This window comes from Leptidea sinapis, chromosome 42 (assembly GCF_905404315.1).
Source record: "Leptidea sinapis chromosome 42, ilLepSina1.1, whole genome shotgun sequence".
NCBI classification, from domain to species: Eukaryota; Metazoa; Arthropoda; class Insecta; order Lepidoptera; family Pieridae; genus Leptidea; species Leptidea sinapis.
This window is the reverse complement of record NC_066306.1, coordinates 6,363,468-6,372,707: the sequence shown is the minus strand read 5'-3', so window position 1 is coordinate 6,372,707 and position 9,240 is coordinate 6,363,468.

Here is a 9,240-nt window from a genome sequence, read left to right as displayed (position 1 = left end):
TAAAAAATGTATAAGACTTATTTATTTCATGTATAACGTTGCTGTGCCCTTGCAGGGCGTCACATATTGTCTACCCATTAATGTACCAACCATCCTACTGTAAAATGTGACTTGCAATAAAATATTTTGATTTGATTTGATTTGAATTGTGTGGAAAACTTACAGGTTTATAATGTTTCTCGTAACCTAAATCTACTTCATAATCAGATACTCCTTATAACATTAGCTAGGTATCTGCATGTTTACTACTGGACTTCTCTAGAAACGTATCAATTATGATGCTATGGTGCCTGTTACGGTGTATCTTGGCCCTACAGCGTGGACCGTCTTTCTTGCCAAGCCGCAATGCGTTGCCGGAAAAAGTTAAACTGAGTTCAAAAAGTTGTCATCCATTTTTTGCATCCATTATTTGAATAAAACGTGTGCTAAATGCATTTAGTTAATTATTATTCTATAAGTTCATGTGCCAAGCTATTATAGGAATTTGTCGATCGTGGAGAGCTTTGGGGGAAGCCTTTGTCGCAGTAGACGTCTGCCGGCTAATGATGAATAAAAAAATCAGAAATTCACTTTAACACGTGTACAAGGCTACACGAGGCATCTTCAGGAGTTTTTGACATCGTAGCGCGATTAATAGGTACTTAAGATCATCATTTATTAATATTTTTAAATAGCAATGGATTATAATATTAACTTTTAAGCATGTCTATATAATTGTGTAGTTAACAAAATTTACAGCTAGTCACGGCTGTTTAAGGTATAAATACACATGATGCTACGATAGTTTCAATAGGAAGATAATAAAATGTAATGTTTGTTGAGTCATTTTTGGAATACGACCTCATCTCGGTCGTGGATAGATCGCCGACAATAAACCTAACACGAAGAGATCGTAAAAATCTAATTTAAATCAAACGACGCTCACGTCACATCAATAAACAACGAAACTATTCGTTTTCATAGTAAACGTCTATCTACGGTTTTTTTTTAAAATCAAATCGTTAATTGAACTCGTTTTTAGTTATTATATTCGGAAATTTACTTTAGCGTGTTTTTTTTGTATTTCCTTGCGTAACTTTTGTTTTTGGACCCGATTTGGTGATTCCTTTTGCGGAATTTAGCAGTCTCCAAAGTACCAAGTTACAAAATAATGGAAGTGATGAGAATAATTATTATCCCTCAGGAGATAGTTAGTTGTTCGCTGTGATGAGTTTGTAATAAAACATTGAAATTTAAAACAAAAATCTCGAAGAAGCCGTACCTATTACCAACATTTAAAAAGCATACCTACCTACATAATACTATTTCCATCTATACATTAAAAGTTATAACCGTAACCATTTACACGCCTTTGAGACTGGAATAATATTTCTCTTGACATTATTTACCTCATCAAAAAACCGCCGCAGCTAATAATTCTACCTAATATGCAGGTATGTTTGGCACCAAATAACTTACTTACTTAGTTGGCTTGATTTCACATATTTTTAGTCAGTATTTAACAATTTTCGGTTACAATACCTACAAATTAGAAAGTTGATAACCGAAGAACTCTGGCAAAAATTTATAGGTAGATTATAAAACGGATACCTATTACATGATGTTTGAAATCTCTACCAACGTATTAGTAAGTTTAATAAAAAGCTTAAGGTTAATATTTAATGGAGTTTTTAGTAACAGATTTGTAAAGCTCTTTATATAAGAAGGAAGGTATATTTTGTTCACATACTTGGAAGTAGACGTGTGTACAGAAGTGATTAGTTTGCAACTTGGATTGGTTCAGTTTATTTGGTAAATGTGCTTTCTAACTCTGACGCAAACAACCCAACAGCTACCTGAATATTCTTTACGTTTTTTTACGGATTAATGAACACTTACTTACCTACATCACGCATTAATATTTATATTTATAGGTACAGTTTATTCTTTGTTACTTTTCATTAAATATTTGGTATTTAAAACGCTTTTGACTAGCACAATCCATATATTGGATGCAGCACCTTACAAACTAATTTGTTTTGTATATTACAGCCATTGTAAAATACTATATTGATTGAAAAGAGTGGCTGTTGAGTTTCTTGTGTGTTCTTCTCACGAGCTCTACTTTTTCCGAGCATATAGTAGATTCCGTAATTTATAGTGACGATTCTAAAGTGCTAAATTTGAGCCTAATTTAATAAAGTTTATTTGACTTGGTCGTAGTTTTGTCAAAGTTAATTCTTAGGCTGGGTAGCACCGACTAACTTTAGCAATAACAAACGTGTTAAAGTACAGATTAAGCAAATAATGGGTTGCACCATTTGACAATTTTTAGATGACGTAACTTTAACCGTTATCCGAAACCTTCCAATCTTCGCCGGTTAAAGCTATTGTTAGTGTTATTATAGATAAATAGCGACCTGACAAAAGTTTCAAATAAGTATTCGATATTGACTCATGATACCACAGATTGGGAATGGAGCGACCGCCCTCAGGCTATTAAATAATAAATTTATTTGTACAATGTTACTTTGTTACTTTGTAAATGTTACTTTAATTGTAAAACATATTTTTGATGAAAAAAAAAAGCCCGCTGAGTTTGTTGCGCCCATTCTTCTCAGGCCTGAGGCATTCATTTTGGAATGGGTGGTAGTTTTTTGACTTTCAACAAGTGATTTCACATCCTATTTTGAATAAAAATATTTGAATTTGACTTGATATTTCACTTTTTACTTTAACTATGTTAAAGTCACCGTTACTGTTAACGTTGAATTTTACCTAAACCGTAACTATAACAGCTAATATGATGCAACCCAGTCTTAGACTTATAGAGGGCATTTGAATTACTAATCTCTTTGTAATGAAGTCTAAAATATTTTCTATTCAGGGCAACCGTATGGAAGTAAATATCTGAAATAACCATTTCTATATATTTTATTCACGGTATATTTACTTCTAAGATAATGTAAGAAATCTTTTCCGTATATATACCTAAATTCAAAAGTTGCAAATGAGTATCAAACTATCTAAGTAATATCTTTTTGTAGTGACCGCGCTCAGGTCGTCGACCGGCCCTCGGCCCTCGGAGGCTGGTAACGTAGCGCCTGCCGCGACCGCCTGGCGAGTAGCGGCCCATAGTTGCGCATGCGCATGCCCTTCTCTATCTCGGCAGTCGGCCCTATATCTATGTATATACCTACCCGTTATATATTCAGTTTATTTGGGCTACATTTCGCGTCCATTAAGATTTAAGACAAATAAGTCTAAAGTATTGTGAATTGTGATGTTAGCTGTTACATGAAACCGTCAGATATCGTTACAGCTTACCATACAAACTATTAAAAATTTTTCATTCACGGCATAAAATATTGCAAGTAGATAGCAAACTTGTAAAACAGTAAGGAATCATATTTCACCAGTGGGAGACTCCTTTTCCTTCCAGTAATGTGTAAACATTACTGTGTTTGGGCTTGAAGGGCGCCGTAACTAGTGAAATTACTGGGCAAATGAGACTGAACATCTTATGTGTCAAGGTGACGAGCGCAATTGTAGTGCCGCTCAGAATTTTTGGGTCTTTCAAGAATCCTGAGCGACACTGCATTGTAATGGGCAGGGCGAATCAGTTACCATCAGCTCAAAGTCCTGCACGTCTCATCCCTTATTTAAATAAAAAAAAATCTATTAGGCTCTTTCTCATGTTACCTAGGGTGATATTGGATGACATACAAATTGACACTGTATGTATCACGGTATGAATTATTTAATTATAATGTATGTCTAATTTAATTGAAGGAAAAATACTATCACGTTTGAATTTATGATCGGATGGGACTCGAAGTGCATATTTTGCGCATATGTAGACGTTAATAACCTGCTTATTTTTGGGAATTCAATGACCCCTTATGTTTTAGGTTACTACCATAGCCCATAGGAATCTTAATAATAAGCACCTATAATGAACTAGAGAGTATCATAATTTCAGCCGGAAGACGTCAACTGCTGGACAAAGGGGAGGCCCCAAATGATCGCCATGACGATCGGTCCTGAGTTGCCCTTATCTAATCCATTCCGGCGATCTTAACCAGATCGTAGGTCTATCTTGTGGGGGGCTACCAACACTAGGTCTTCCCTGTAACCACTAACCAGATAGTACCTAAATCTAATATATAAAATTCTCGTGTCATGGTGTTAAACATTGAACTCCTCCGAAACGGCATGACCGATTCTCATGAGATATTGAGTACATATTGGGTAGTTCTGAGAATTGGACAACATCTATTTTTCATCCCCCTAAATGTTAAGGATGGTCCACACGATTTTTTTTTAATTTGTTTGATTATGAGTCAGCATTAAAAAATACATACAACTTCAAATTTTCACCTATCTACGATCAACAGTTACTTTTGTATTGCGTTTTTAATATCGGCAATACAACGTTTGCTGGGACAGCTAGTTATATTGTATAAAATTAGTACATCCGTTTTGTTTTTTTTTTTATAATTGAAACGCAAATGATACTATACTTACATTATTACCTACAACTTATACTAAACTAGTTTTAATTAGTACCAATAAAAGGCTTTATTCAGAACAGCTCAAAGATCGTTAATAATGCAACTTAATTTTTTTTTTGTAATTATTAAAATAAATATATATCAATTATGTATTACTAAACACAATTAGGTTTAGAAAAGTTGGAAAAGACCGTGTAAGAGGTGGGCTGATGATGTGATTGAATACGCTGGAAAAGACTGGCTAATATTGGGCAAAGACCGAATAGTATGGAAAAAAATGGAGGAGGCCTTCACCCAAAGAGGGGCCCATAGTACTAATTAAACATTAATTATTAAGAAATAAAAAAAGAAACATAAAACTTGTTTTAATTTTTAAATTTAGCTTAACTTAATTATGTAATTGTGTAATTTAGTATGAGAATAAAAGGCTTTTTTATTTTATTTTATTATTATATACTTAAACACAATTAGGAAAAAGCAGTCAAAGAAAAAAAATCGTCAGTTTTATATTAATCAAATAAATATTTTTTATTTATAAATATTTCAAGAACGCACAGTATATACTGTGCATTATATACACATTGAACTTTACCACTAAATCCATTGAAATTCACTCATAAGATATACCACCAGTGGGAGGCTCCTTTGCACAGGATGCCGGCTAGATTATGGGTACCACAACGGCGCCTATTTCAGCCGTGAAGCAGTAATGTGTAAACATTACTGTGTTTCGGTCTGAAGGGCGCCGTAGCTAGTGAAATTACTGGGCAAATGAGACTTGACATCTTATGTCTCAAGGTGACGAGCGCAACTGTGGTGCCGTTCAGAATTTTTGGGTTTTTCAAGAATCCTGAGCGGCATTGCATTGATATGGGCAGGGCGTATCAATTATCACCAGCTGAACGTCCTGCTCGTCTCGTCTCTATTATCATAAAAAAAAAAAACAAAACCTACACAGCACTAATGTTGCACAAATACGTCAGCTGTAAAGCTATAGATACACTGCCCATCCATCCAAAATGCGTCTAATTTTACTGGTAATTCTTTTTCAATTTATATTTATCATGAGCTTGTCGGTGACGCGACCCCTACCAAAGAGTGCCAAACGTGCCTAAAGTAGTTTTTACTATATCAAACAAAAATCGCACATCATTTGGAAAACAAAGATTGTTATTGTGTTCGTTGTACAAATCAAATGTTATTCATTAATCGCGATGCAAACTTGACCTCGCACCCCCTCCCCCTCCCGTGCCCTGCTCTCCCCGCCGCCGAAAGGATTCAAATTGCCTACATCACACTTTCATTAATAAAACATCACTTACTACTGGAGGTGTTCGCAACTGCTATATATTGAAATCGCGTTATAACGATACGCTATTTTTAAAACGCCTATTATTTTTTACGCTATAATATATTAGTACACTTCGTTATGAGTTACTACACGTTCCTAGTTGCTACTAATGCTAGTGAGTAATATTCATCTTCATTCTTAAATTGTGGCTATTTAAAGTATATTATTATGTAGCTATTTAAAGTTTGATCAATGAATAAATATTTCATTATTACCGTTGGACACCGAACAAGTGACAAACTTGACGTGTTTCTTGAGTGCTCCCTAACACTTTAATTTTTATAGAATCCTTATTTCATCGAGTAATATTAGTATTAATATTTCAATATTGTGTTTCGAGTGTCATGGTGTCAGTGAGCGGTTGTCTCCGTAAAAGTTGAAGTCAAAAGATAAGTAAAAATTATAAATCAAGTCTGTATTACATTAGTTTTATAATGAAGTTTAGTATCGATACTTCAAATACAGGCGTTACTTCACAGAAATTAACCGTTTCATCCGGCACTAAATACCTTTGAATTCCGAGTGCAATCTTCGACGTTTCATTAGGGTTTCATTAGATTACTGTTACAACAAGGTGATATTGATAACTATCATAATAATTAAACAAACACAAGGGCTATTCATTACAACATGAAATCAACAGTGACGGTATTATTTAACTAAATTCAACCATTGTGATTTTTGCGCTCAAAGACACTAAGTAAATTTGTGTTGGTGTAAAATAACTTGCGTCGGTAGTTCAAAATCCGTGCTTAATCTTTATGACGTCTGAGCCTATATTTGACGTGGGCTTGTAGCTTGTCACTTCACACATTTCAACCCGGTTATTAATTATTGAATAGCTTTGTTGTTTGACATCGGACTAACGTGTTGATGATTACGGTTCGAATCTTATGTATTCTTTTTTTTTTTTTTTTTTTTTTTTTTTTTTTTTTTTTTTTTTTTCTCATTTTTGTAGATATAACGTGTTTTTATTTATATGTTTTGGCCAATTTTAATTTTATTGTTGTTTATTTCATTGGAATTTTATTTGAATCCTTACAGGTACATAATTTATTTTGTATTTTAATTTTTATTAAGGCTTTTTTGTAAATAATTGATTGTCCATTTACATATAATTGATTGAGCATAGATCATAATATTTTCATATTGTAAATAATATTATAGCAGGATGTATACCAGATCAAAACGAAGGAATATCTGCGCAGCATGCACACACACTATAAAAGTGAAAGAATATTTGGAATGTACTAATTGCAATAACACGTTTGACTTAAAATGTGCTAGCATTACTTTAAAAAGATACAATTCAATGTCGACCGATAAGAGACTCAAATGGAAATGTCATAAATGTAGGAAAAGCTCTACACAGGAAATAAAAAATCTTTCAAATACTGAACAGCTGACACAAAGTATCTCGTTAGATAAAACCATTTCAAATATTAGTAATTTATCCAGCAAGAATACTCTCACACTACATAATCAATCATTAGAAAATATAACATTTTGTAGTTCAATGAAAGACCTACATAATTCAACATTCAGAGATGTCAGCACATGTAGTTTACCAGATCTTGGTACTGTCGAAAGCTCACAGGTTTTAGACCTTAAACAGGACTTAGCAACCCTATCTGGGCAATTAGAAAGTGCTCATGAAGAAATTGCCAAACTAAATATAGAAAACACAAAACAAAGAAAGTTAATTGAAGAAAATGAAAAACAAATAAAATTACTTAAAACATTGCTAAGCGACGGTAATTCTTCAATCAACTCCACACCGCTACGAACAAAAACAAAGAAATCTAAACGCACACCGTCAGTAAAATCCTCTATACAGAACAATATAATATCTCATAAAGCAATAGAACAAATACCAATTAATTTAGAAAATGCACCAGCAGTACTACTAAATTCTGAATTGAATAAAAAACTCGCTCAAAAAAGTACCAATATTCAAAGAAAATCAGGAAGAAAAATTTACATTATAGGAAGCCAACAATCTAAAAATTTATCCTCAGCGCTCATTCAGTCGAGAAGAACTAATCCGTATGAAAAATATACAATTGAAGCGTTCATCAAACCCGATGCAACGACAGGGGACATCCTCAAATCTTGTGAGTTGTATGATTTTTCCTGTAACGACAAATTAATATTAACTGTAGGTGAAAATGACTGTGATCCAATTAAAATATCATCTGACTTATATACAAAAATAAATTCTCTACCACAAGTCCATATTATTGTAACTAGTGTGACTTTCAGTAGGCATTTGAATGAACTGAAACTTAATGACATGTTGCGATTGATATGTAACAAGTTTCCTAATTGTACGTTTCTTAATCTCGATGAAAACATTTATCGAAATAACACGCCGTATTATAATATATGCCATAAAATAAATCTCGTAATTGACCAAATAGACTACAATAAAAGGTTTTTGAATTTCAAAAAACAAAGACACATAAATCGTTCCACACTAAAAGGAACGATACCATATTATTTTAAGAATGTGACTCATGGCGTAACTTCAAAAAATGATCAAACTTTAAATTCATCTCAGGATGCACCAAAGAAGGGAACAATTCCTTTTTATTTTAAACCAAATAAAGTTGATGACAGCAAAAATGGGGAAAAACTGTTTTTTCGTGCCAAAAATTAATAATTCAACATGCACTTGTAAAGTTCTTCACCAAAATGTTGCTGGCTTTCTAGCAAAGAAAGACTTAATAGAAATCATGGTTGAAGATCTGCAAAATACAGATAAAATTGACATACTATGCTTCACGGAAACATTCATTCCAAAAGGGCATGAAAGTAATATAAAACTAAATGGGTATCTGTTAGCATCAAATTACAGTAGAATAAAAAGAAGGGGTGGTGTTTGTATATTAACATCACACGGGATAGGATCAAAAAATTTAGAATACCTACATACTTTGTGTGAACCGAAAGCATTTGAATGTTGTGGGATAGACATAGTGGACAAAAATTTGTTTATCATTTGTATCTACAGGACACCTGATTCTGATGTAAGTATATTTTTTGAAAAACTAAGAACCGTGCTTCAGAAATACTGTAAAAAGAATAAAAAAATTATTATATCAGGAGATTTTAATATTAATACACTGAATTGTAATAAAATCTCTCAACAGTTAAAGCAAATCGTGCAAAACTTTAACTTTAGATTACACATTAATCTACCAACGAGAAATAGCACATGCATTGATCATATAATAAGTAATATTGATGGCGCTATAGGTTCTTTACATAATTACGATATTTCTGACCATAACACAGCACAAATTCTAAGTTTCGAAAGTGTTAACATTAAAAATAAAATATCTATGTTTATGTACAAACGTAATTATAGTAATTATAATATTGAGATATTCAAAA